Source organism: Macrobrachium nipponense, chromosome 20 (genome assembly GCF_015104395.2).
Source record: "Macrobrachium nipponense isolate FS-2020 chromosome 20, ASM1510439v2, whole genome shotgun sequence".
NCBI lineage: Eukaryota > Metazoa > Arthropoda > Malacostraca > Decapoda > Palaemonidae > Macrobrachium > Macrobrachium nipponense.
The window spans coordinates 17,957,259-17,969,758 of NC_061089.1; the positions used below are offsets into that span (position 1 = coordinate 17,957,259).

The window sequence follows — 12,500 nt, forward strand, 5'->3', positions numbered from 1 at the left end:
AAGTGTATTGGGCTTTGATAATTTGGGTTAGCTTGGGTAAGTTGATGAAATCCTGGAGTGGTTGAACAGTTATTTTTCATATGAATTTCAAACAATTTGGTCACATAACTACAATCTCTTCGGCACAAGTAACTGATTATACTGCAGTTACTGCTCCTGACAAGGATTTTCTATCCCGTAGGGGGAGAAGGGGAGTTAGTGCCGTTAGTGGACCTCATGCAGTAAGCTGTAGGCATTACTTAAGGTTCTTTGCAGTGGCCTTCGACCCCTAGCTGCAACCACTTCCGTTCTTTTTACTGTACCTCCTTTCATATTCTCTTCCATCTTACTTTCCTACCTCTCCTAACAATTGATTCATAGGGCAACTGCGAGGTTTACCTCCTGTTACACCTTTCAAACCCTTTATTGTCAATTTCAGTTTCAGCGCTGAATGACCTCATAGGTCCCGGTGCTTGGCCGTTGGCCTAAATTCTATATTCAACTCAACCCGACTCAAAGATTTTTGGTGGACTTAAGGAAAATTATAGCATGACTTTTTGATGAGATAATTTTTTTTGTCACTTTTTTCCCCCAAAAACTAAATATTTGATACTTCAGAAGGCTACCTGTATTTTGCAGTATTTCACAAAATCAGATAAATTCTGTGATTCATCTAACCTTCATTTTTTTCGACTGCGTGACAACTTGTAACCATTCAGAAAAGTTGGATTGTATTCCAGGAAACTAGGTAAGTTATTTTTACTCGAGATTCAGTTGATCATCGACTGCCAAGCAACATGGCTGCGTATTAAAAGCCTCTTACTTCTTCCTAGAGTAAGGGCGTGTCTACTCTACTTGACTTCATATTCGCATCGATCATGAAGAGTAAAAAGCACAGTATGGTTCTTGATGCCAGAGACCTTATCTCTAGTAAACTAACGACTGAGAGTCAAAATTCGAAATCTAGGAAGAGATGGGGGAGACCCTAATGTGTGTGTGTGTGTGGTGTGTGTTTTTTTTTTTTTTTTTTTTTCTTTTTTTTTTTTTTTTTTTTTTGTGACCAGCCACATCACATTACATGAGGGTAAACTGTTGAGAGGTTGAAATACATCATTCCTCAAGATTTTTTGTTGATAAGGAAATTGTCATTATGAGGAAATGAGTAAATACCAAATGAGAACAAAGGAAATTTAAAATTTACTTCTGAACGTGATTCCACTCCCTCCCGAGTCTCATCGGTAGATTATGAAAATTAAAAAGATTCCAGTTTAAGCATTTTTCATTGGATATAAAAAAAACTGACTAATAATCATGGTTTTGCCAGGTAGATGATAATCATGGTTTTGTCACGTAGTATATATATTCTAGGCGTAACGGAGAACTACCATTTGATCTATAGGAAATTCATGTTACTAAACTTTTGATGATTTTAGAGTCACCATTAGCAGAGAAATAAGAACGATATCAGCGGATGGATTCAGTTTTGTTCTGGCTTATTTGTATCATAGATTTTTAAATAGGCGTATACGTGTTTGTTTTTAATTTGCATCCAAAGAAATATCATCTAATCACCTTTAGTACGACATTACATAAAGAACTGTTAGTGTTTGTCCTTTTGTCACTTGCGATAAATACAGAAAAAAATACATAATCTCGCCCAACCAGGATAAAAAAAAAACTTGCATTAACTCTTTTGTTGACATTTTCCAGCTATGGAGGATTCACATCAACTGTGCATTTGACGTCTAGGTCAATCTCTTACGACACTCCTGATTGGCTGTTGATAAGCCAATTACAGGGCTGGAAACTCTGTCTCTCGAGAGTTCACATAGGCAGGATGTATGTTCCACCTCTCTTGGGGGATAGGTCTTTCTGGAGAGGTGGAGCATACATCCTGCCCATGTGAACTCTCTCGAAAGACTGAGAGTTTCGAGCCCTGTGATTGGCTGATCAACAGCCAATCAGGAGCGTCGTAAGGGACGGGCCTAGACGTCAAATGCACGGTTGATGTGAATCCTCTATAGCTGGAAAATGCCAACAAAAGAGTTAATGCAAGTTTTTTTTTTTTTTTATCCTGGTTGGGCGAGATTATACATTTTATTTTTCTGTATTTGTCGCAAGTGACAAAAACACAAACACTAACAGTTCTTTATGTAATGTTGTACAAAAGATGATTAGTCACAAACACCTTATGGCAAAATCCCTCACGAATAAAGAACCGTCAGAAACAAATAGTTTTTTCCAATTTATCAGAACCGAGAACATCGAATGATTTGGAAGCGCAGCCTCCTCCACTAAAGCGGAGTGAGGCGATTTAATTGAAATTTGCATAAAGTGTATTGTTTGACCTCGCACGTTCATGGGAGAGGGTCTTGCCACCTTCGAATTCTATTCGCATCGAATGCATACTTTTTTTTTTCTAGTGGCAGGTATGCGTCATCAACAACTTCGCATACTAGTGTTCATATATATATATATTTATATAAATATTATCTTTTTATATATACACACATATATATATATGCGATATAAAACACCGTATTGTGCTTCTAAGTAATCAGCAGAAGGATCCCCAGTAATATTCTTGTTTGACGAGATGTACTTGTAAATATTTTCACAAATATATCTTGTCTGGATAAACCAGAATATTACTGTGTATCCTTCTACTGATATATATATATATATATATAATATATATATATATATATATATATATTATATACACACACATATATACATACATAGGTAAATGGTGCCATGGTTATGGTTGTTCTCGTGCAATAATCAATATTTCCTCCGAATTCCTTTACCATCTGTAGCGCCTCAGTGGCGTGATCGGTATGGTTTCTGCCTGCCACCTCGGTGGCCGCGAGTTCGATTATCGGGCATTCCATTGATGTGTGAGAGATGTGTATTTCTAGTGACAGAAGTTCACTCTGGGCGTGGTTCGGAAGTCACGTAAAGCCGTCGGTCCCGTTGCTGAATAACCACTGGTTCCATGCAACGTAAAAACACCATACAAACAAACATTACCATCTGTAGCCAGACACTCCAAGCATCTACTACGTAGATACGCCACTCGCTTTGTAGAGCAAAACATCAACATCAGCATCATCCACTCTTTCGAGTACGATGTTGTCACACTATCCAGTGCCAGAGGTCCTTATTCTTTACACGGTAGAATTATAAAACAGACTTCCATTGGCAGTAGTATTGTTGACGATTTTCTGGTAGTGTTAGCGATGACGACGTTCCTTTGTTTACTACAGGTGCTGTTTCTTCATTAAATCGACAAACACTATTGTTTGAGCAACTGCTCTTAATTGTAACAGTTTTTTTGTTAGTATATTCGTTTATTTGTTGATTTATATTCATTGTTTACTCATTTGTTATTTTATCCTCTACATTTTTTCCTCTTTTGGTTTAAATGATTATCAAAGGAGTACCCCGTGGGGGTGGGGGGGCCGTTATTGCCGTGAGTGCACCTCTTGTGGTGCACAGTAGACATTACTTATGATTCTTTGCAGTATCCCTTCGGCCCCTAGCTGCAACCCCTTCCATTCGTCTTACTGTACCTCCGTTCGTATTCTCTTTTTTTTTTTCCATCTCACTTTCCTCTTCTTCCACCTTCCAGTCCTTTCTACTTTCAGTTTCCCTTCCAGCGCTGAATGACCTCATAGGTCTCAGCTCTTGGCCATTGGCCTAAATGCTATGTAGTCATTTATTAAAGAAGTTGATGCTTCATGTAGGCGACATTCATTCTTGTCTGAGCTTCTCTCTAATTTATGTAGTATTTTATTAACATATTTTTCCGTTTTTTTATTTATCTCCATTTGTTATCTATATTAGTTATTTTCTCCTGTTTTGGAAAGTAATAATGATAATATAACATTAATAATGAAAATAATGATGGTGAAGAAATCCTGACCATTGTGGATTTCTTCACTATTATTATTATTATTATTATTATTATTATTATTATTATTATTATTATTATTATTATTATTATTATTACTTTCCAAACCGGAGAAAATAACAAGTGGAGATTTTAGTAATTCATTCGATTAAAAGATTTTTGTAAACAATAATGATGTTAATAATAATATTACAAAAATAGTTAATACCTTATAGTGTACCGACATTTTACCTTGCTTTTGTTGTCTTGTCATCTCGGCAGGAGGACGTTGTTTATGCCAGGCCGCAGCACTCGTTTTAATTAATCCAAATTGCTTGATGGCGCAGACGATGTTGACTAGTCGTCGGACACTAACAAGCTCTGGTCTCGAGTCTCTCTCTCCACCTACAAGTAAGTACAAGTATACAAGTTTTTGTGCGCATGCAAATGGATGCATTTGTATACATGCGTAAACTATTTCCTAAGGAATAAATGAAAGAATCGGATTAGTGTATGTGAGTCATTTTATGGGTAGTTGTAAAAAAAAATGTGAATTGGTGTTTCCAGGAATCCTGGAAGATGTGAGTCATTTTATGTTTAGTTGCTAAAAAAAATTGTAAATTGGTGTTTCCTAGACGATAATGAATAATTTAATTTAGTTGCATAAAAATTGTGAATTGGTGTTTCCAGGAATCCTGGAAGATGTGATTAATTTAATGTTTAGTTGCAAAATATTTTTGGATTGGTGTGCCCTTGAATGTGTGAGCTTTTTTGTTTATTTGCAACCTGGAAGATGTGAATAATTTACTGTGTATTTGCAAAAAAAAAAAAAAAAAAAAAAAAAAAACATGGAATATGTGAGTAATTTTATATTTAGTTGCAAAAAAAATTATGAATTGGTGTTTTCTTGTATATTGAACAGTGTACACTGCTATTCATTTTTACGGTTAGTGAATATAATTATATAATCATTGCACACTCCGAGAAGTGTATCATGTGTGTCAAATCATTGTTATTTTTTCATTGTGTAATGTAAATAGGCGGAAGATATTATATAATACGTGATAAATGCTTTTGCCGGTAAATTATTATTGCCGTAAGGTCTTATCGTTCTTATTTTCATGGTGATTGTCAGAGGAAGAGACGGAGTCATTGCTTACATAACTTATGTAATAAAACTTGACCAAAATATTGCTCCTGCTTCTTAGACTTCATGATCGAGTTTCATATTGCTTCAGATTTTTCCAAGGATTCATTTGCAGAATCAGTTATTACATAAATGGTTTAGAAAAGTATCAAACAAAATATTGCTCCTACTTCTTTTGAGAATCCTTTGGTTTTACGAGTCTCTCCATCGAAATTTGAATCCAAGCAATCAAATTTCATATAGGAACTTCTTTATCACGGTAAACTGACGCCTTCAGGTCTTGCGGGAAAGTCACGCCCTTTGCAGAAGTCGTTCCCCGGCGGGTTTTACCCAGAGGCTTCCCCTTCATCATGCCCCCCCCCCCCCCCCCCCCCCACCCCCCCCCCCCCCCCCCCCACCCCCCCCCCCCCCCCCCCCCCCCCCCCCCCCCCCCCCCCCCCCTCCCCCCTCCGTTAAATCTAATATCCCATCCAGCCTCTAAGGGCGAAATTACTAATGGGCTTTTTATCGCTAATGTTTATTCAACGTTTTCATTTTAGCGCGGACTCGGTTTTCACTTGATGCTCTTTTCATGTTTCTAAATGTTTGTTTATGTTAAGTTTGATTCATTCAACATTACACTATTTACTTGCTATTATGTTTCTTTGATTAGCATGCGTTTTGTTTATTTGGACGTCAAATGTTTTCGCTCTTGGTTCCCAACGATGATTAGTTTTGAGGCAATTTTATTCACTTTGTTTATTAACATATATATATATATATATATATATATATATATATATATATATATATATATATATATATATATACTATATATTATATATATATGGGGATACAATCCACAATGAAGTAAATTCCTCTTGTAATTTAAAATATATAGTTCTTGTAAAGGATTAGAGCTTTCGACCATCAACTGTGGTCTTGTTCACTAAAGTGTGATATGTCACCTCAAGGAACTAACAAGCAAGAGCACATTTGAAAAACAACGGTTAGGTAACAGCTAGTTCATATTATGAATGATCAGGCGGTTGAGCCCTCGTTCTTTCCAGAATTCGTCTTGATCTTCGTGGGGGAATGTTTCTATTGTCAACTGCTTGTTCTATGGTGGTTGGGTGGTTTGTTGGAGAAATGACCTGAGTGGAGTAAACAGGAGAGGAAGCAGCATCGTTATTGGCACATATATTTCTAAAGTTTGAAATTTTCCCTTTCCTACATATCTCTTCACAAATAGCTGTATTATCTGTAATGCCAGTATTTCCTGCAAAGGTCTCGTTTAATGAAATTAACGCCCCTTCTACTACTCGTCTCAAAGTCCGGTCCGTTACATGCAAAAACAACCTTGGTACCTTTAAAGTTTATTGCGTGGTTTTTCTCCCATGTATGTTGCGCAATTGCACTGTATGAACTTCCCCTTCTGCAAGCAGCAACGTGTTCTTCCCTTCTCTTATCAATGGAACGTCCGCTTTCTCCCACGTAACATTCATTGCAATCACTACAAGGTATTACATATCTCCTACATTCTCTCTATTACCCTGGGTTATTTTTAATGAGTTTCTCTTGATTGTACTGTTGTACTGAAAAACTACGTTGAAGCCGTTCTTTTTCCTTTAAGCTGCCTAGAAAAAATTTATTAGTTCTCTATTATAAGGAAAGAGGCAGAGATGCCTTAAAATCTGCCTTTTCAGTTATATCATTGAGGGGCGTAAAACATCGATCTAGCTTTAGATAGAGACTGTAGTATAAAAAACTTTGGGTAACACAGTTTAGTAAAACTATCTACCAGGAAATTTATTTCGGCGTCAATGAACTTACTTCATTGTGGATTGTATCCCCATTTACTTAAAGGTACGACATAGTACCTGGCTTCTTCATATATATATATATATATAATATATATATTATATATATATATATATATATAGATATATATGTGTGTGTGTGTGTGTGTGTGTACATATATTGTATATATATGTATATATATTATAATATATATATATATATATATATATATATATATGTATATTATATATATATATATCATTTATTTCTCATGTTCTGTCCTTATCTCCCTGTGGTATTTTCCAGTTTCAATTTTATGGTCATAATTAACAACTAATCATAGCTTTGAAATAAAAATCATTATCAATGGCTTCAATTGTACAGTACGCCAAGACTTATTACATCACACGTTCTACTTAACTATAACTTCCCCTTAAAAGGTTTTTATCTGAAAGTGTCATAAAAAAAAAAAACTCGTATAAGGAGGGGAGAAACGGGGCAGGTCCTTTTAAGCTTTTATAAGCGAGAAAATGTCTCGGAGAAAATCCCACAAAGGAAACGGAAAAAAAATGAATGTAAGCCTTTGGTAATAGTTTGTTTTTCTTTTCTTACTTTCATTTATTTATTTTTGTAGCCGCGTGACTGTTAGCGTAGAGGATTTTTTGTTGTTGACTCTGTCATTATACCACTATTGAATTTTTTTATTATACAGAACTACGAATATGAAAGATATATATATATATATGATATTTAGTTAAAGAATAGTGAACTTTCGTATATCCATGAGTTGAACCGGTGCAGACCAAATAAAAAACTACAAATAACGAGTAAAAACAATAGGAGAATGTTGGAGTTTTACAAATATGACTTGACAAGTAGATAAATATATAATCCCGAGGCGCATTACCTCATGAAATAAAGAAAGATTGTTTAGAAGAAATAGATGTGTAAGATTTTATATATATAGATATATATATATATATATATATATATATATATATATATATATATATATATATTTATGAACTTTTATCACATCACCGTGATTCATATACATACATTAAGCTGCAAATATCCTTTAATATCCAATTCGTTCTACCTCGGAATTAATATAATTTCATATATGTTAACCGAAAGGGTGTTTTTTTTTAGTTGATGATAATAATTTCGTCCTCTCGTTGATTCGAACCACCAAATCCACGAGAAGACGAATTTATTATCAACTAAAAAGTTCCCCTTCGGTTAACATATATGAAAATATATTAATTCCGAGGTAGAACGAATTGGATATTAAAGGAATTTTGTAACTTAATGCATGTATGTATATATATGTATATATATCTATATATATATATATATATATATATATATATATATATACTATATATACTATATTATATATATACTATATATATATATATATATATATATATATATATATATATATATATATATGATTATATACGGTCTTCTAATAAAGTTGGTAAGTAAAGTCACAGTCACAGCCATAGATTTTTAAAATATGAGGTTACGAATTAAATGTTACTAAACTGATTAGCAGCTCCTAAGGAATAAGTAGAATCGTCAGTATGCCACACTGAAATAAGAGTTTATATTCGGTTCAGTATGAAAGTGAACAGAGGAACTAAAATTGAAAATTTTTGGGTATTTTATAAAGCAGGAGAGAAACTGTCAAGAACGAAGAAGGCTTCCTGATAACAAAATGTAATCTTGCGCAAGAAGCAAGAGGAAACTTCACTTCAGGTGATGGCAATTTGCATATGTTAGAATAAATCTTCCCCCTTCAAAATGATGGAAATTTTCGAATATATAATGAAATAGAAAAACTAGACGTGCTCCTGCATGCAGAGATCAACGTTGTATTGTGAAGTATGTGAAGAAATATGGGCGATATGACTCTCTCTCTCTCTCTCTCTTCTCTCTCTCTCTCTCTCTCTCTCTCTCTCTCTCCTCTCTCATATATATATATATATATATATATATATATATATATATATATATATATATATATATATATATATATATATGTGTGTGTGTAATTATTTATGTAATATATGTATATATATGAGAGAGAGAGAAAGTGTGTGTGTATTTATTTCCTTTGGTCCAATGGTTCCAAGATTACCTCGAGAGGGCGAGTTCCAGTTTATCGATATCAAGATGAGGAATAAGTTTGAATCGATTTAGGCCGGTGTGCTGTCATCAAATTTACGTGCCTGCGTTACCCTCAGCAATAGGAGGTCCGTAGCGAACCAGCCGGGACTGAGAAAGACTTGGGTCTATAGTAAATTCGCATCAACCGTGCATCCGATGTCTAGCGCAGTCCCTTACGACGCTCCTGATTGCCCGTTGATAAGCCAGTCACAGGGCTGGAAACTCAGTCTTTCTCGAGAGTTCACACAGGCAGGATGTATGTTCCACCTCTCCTGAGGAATACTTTAGTAAGACCTATTCCTCAGGAGAGGTGGAACATACATCCTGCCTGTGTGAAGTCTCTCGATAGAGAGAGTGAGAGTTTCCAGCCCTGTGATTGGCTTATCAACAGCCAATTAGGAGCGTCGTAAGGGACTGGCCTAGACATCAGATGCACGTTTGATGTGAGTCTACTATGGCAACCTCATCCCCGAAAATACTTGCCGAGTGGTGGAGGGTTAATGTGGAGAGAGAGAGAGAGAGAGAGAGAGAGAGAGAGAGAGAGAGAATTTCTGGAAATGGTAAAAGGTAGTGAAGGTTGCGAACGTGAATGGGCTTTCGGATTTAGAAAGGCAGAATCCTGCAGTCATTGGAATAGGACCTTGGCTGAAGAAAAAAGAATTTTTATTATTTCAATGGCGAAAGAGGTTATCTTTAGGAAGGAGCAAATATGGGGGTGATGCACCTCTTGAATGGATGTGGTGAATTCGTCCCTCGTTTTCTCTAATTGCTTTCTCTTTCCTTCTTTAAGAACTTTCGTGGTGAAAGATCAAGCGCCTTGACTATTATGCCAACTTTGTTATTAGAGATCAGACGTTTCTGTCGTAAAAACCTTATAAGGGAAATGTTCGAGAAAAGATGCAGAAACGAAATGATCCTTTCATTAAGAGCACAGAGAGAGAGAGAGAGAGAGAGAGAGAGAGAGAGAGAGAGAGAGAGAGAGAGAGAAAATAACCAGTTTGATGTTGCTTTTAAATCTTTCGTGGTTTCCAATGCTAAAATCAAGTCGATCTAAGCAATTATATACTAGGACTTTTCACCACCAACCTCTCTCTCTCTCTCTCTCTCTCTCTCTCTCTCTCTCTCTCTCTCTCTCTCTCGTTTTATTTCGAAGACATTGCATAGTCAGGTAATTTCCGCAGGTGTTGTCAGGTATCGTCACCCGAGCGATAACCCGATATTGGAATGTCGTATTTGGGTATTGATTGCCTCCGCATTGCATGGCCTTACCTGGAGCCCGAATCTGATTACGCTGCTTATTACTCTTCCTCCAACCGCCCTACCTCTCCCTCTCCCTCTCCCTCTCCCTCCCTTCCTTCCCTTCCCTCCCTTTCGCCACACATTTACAACATTTACGCAATTAAAGTACCACTCCAGCTGGTTTTAAAGTACTACTCTAGTGAATTTTTTTTATAATTTTGGTTTACAGTAACAGACGTTTTTCATAAAGTTCTGTTTTCTATAAATTAAGATTTACATTTTGACAGATAGTTATTTATGCTTGTGCAGCTTTGATATCCTCTCCTTCAGAAAGACGGAAAGACTTGTCCTACTATCTGTCTTGTCAGTATATAATAGGTAGGGTCATAAATGACATTTTTTTTCAAATACAAATAATTCTAGTAAGATTCTAAGTCCAGGCGTCCTCATAATTGACCTATTTCTTGAAGAAAAAAGGTCACTTAGTTTGCTATTTCTTGATCAGTCAGTGAAATTTTTTGAAAGGTTTTGCTTAATGATAATTCTGTGAAAATCCAAACCTTCCTACAACTCGCTGTCTGTAAGACAAACAAGCATATATGTATTTTCAGTCTTTTAAGTAAATTTATAATGAATGTGTAATGCGAAGTTTGAAGGTCTAGCCATGCAGTTCTACATACTATAGTAGATTCACATCAACCGTGCATTTGATGTCTAGGCCAGTCCCTTACGACGCTCCTGATTGGCTATTGATAAGCCAATCAGAGGACTGGAAACTCTTGTGTCTCTCGAGAGATTTCACATGGGCAGGAAGTATGTTCGACCTCTCCTGAGGGATACTTCTTTCTAAAGCATCCCTCAGGAGAGGTGGAACATACATCCTTCCTGTGTGAACTCTCGAGAGAGACTGAGAGTTTTCAGCCCTGTGATTGGCTTATCAACAGACAATCAGGGTGATGTGAATCTACTATAGCTCTTTTAAAGCTCATTATTCGAACATGGTTGAAGACGGAATGAAAAATGATCTGTCACTTCGTAATGCATGAGATGGGAATAATAACAATGAATCCTGGTTGTCTAATTGACGCTGTACGTCAATAAGATAGCGCGGAATAATCCCTTTGGGTTCCAGTGCTTGGCTTCAAGCCTAAATCTCATATTCCATTCCACTCCATTACATTCCATTCCACTCCATTCCATTCCATTCCACGTCAACAAGTGAGACAATTACTATTAAAGAAATTTTATGAAGAATCTTGTATAAAAAGACTCGCCCTTCTACGAAACAAAGATATTGAATATACTTAGACTTGTCGTGGTGAGAAGAGCTCGCATGAATATACTTATCACTTCTAAACCTCAGGAACTGACGTGTGCGTGCCGTCAGTGATATACCGTTGGGAAAAGGTGGACAGAATATGGATATGGAGGAAAAAAACAGAGATTTTGTTGGAAAAATGGTAGGAAAATCTTTCATGTTTTACCTTTACACGTGTGACGGATCCAACTGATTTCGAGATAGGACGGAGCATATCGTAGACAGAAGAAGGAATAACGAAGGTATGAAAGCCTAAGGAACAAAGTGAAAATACAAGACAAATCACTTGACATCTTATCTTCTTCCTCTGCTCCAGCAACTTTACCCTTTCTTTTGGAGTAATTGAGTTTCCAAATCAGGCCTATTGTTGTTGTTGTTTATTTATTTATTTATTTATATATTTTTTACGGTTTAGTGATAGTGTAGTAGAGTTTCGAAGCGAAAATGTTTGAAATATACTCTTACCATTTGTGTAGTTTTCCTTTTAAGGCAGTCCTATAATTACGAGTGCAAGACCATAGCTCTGCCATTTATATATATATTATATAATAGATATATATTATTATATATATGACTTTATATATATATATATTAATACATTACATATAATATATAAATCATGTGGTTTGTTATATTATGTTATTTTATATAATAATAGATATCTATAGATTATTATATATAAAATAAAATTTGTATAACCACACACCACACTACCCACCACACAACACATCCACACACATATATATATATATATATATATATATATATATATATATGTATGTTTGTATGTATGTATGTATTATTTATATGGTGGTGGGTGGGCGGGGGCGAGCTGTGGTCTTGCACTCGTAATTGTATGACTGTCTTGAAGTAAATTTAAATATCTTCTCTTGGAAAATTCACTACACTATCATCATACCGTATGTATGTGTGTATGTGTATATACATACATACAATACATGCGTGTG

General features: G+C 35.6%; 1 long non-coding RNA gene across 1 annotated transcript in view; it reads left to right on the plus strand.

Moving 5' to 3' along the window:
* Positions 1-12,500, plus strand: part of LOC135220760 (uncharacterized) — a 157,532-nt gene that overhangs the window by 67,222 nt on the left and 77,810 nt on the right. Inside the window, exon 3 of the long non-coding RNA XR_010315791.1 lies at positions 4,157-4,285. This is a non-coding gene — a long non-coding RNA (uncharacterized LOC135220760). The remainder of the gene's footprint in view (positions 1-4,156; positions 4,286-12,500) is intronic.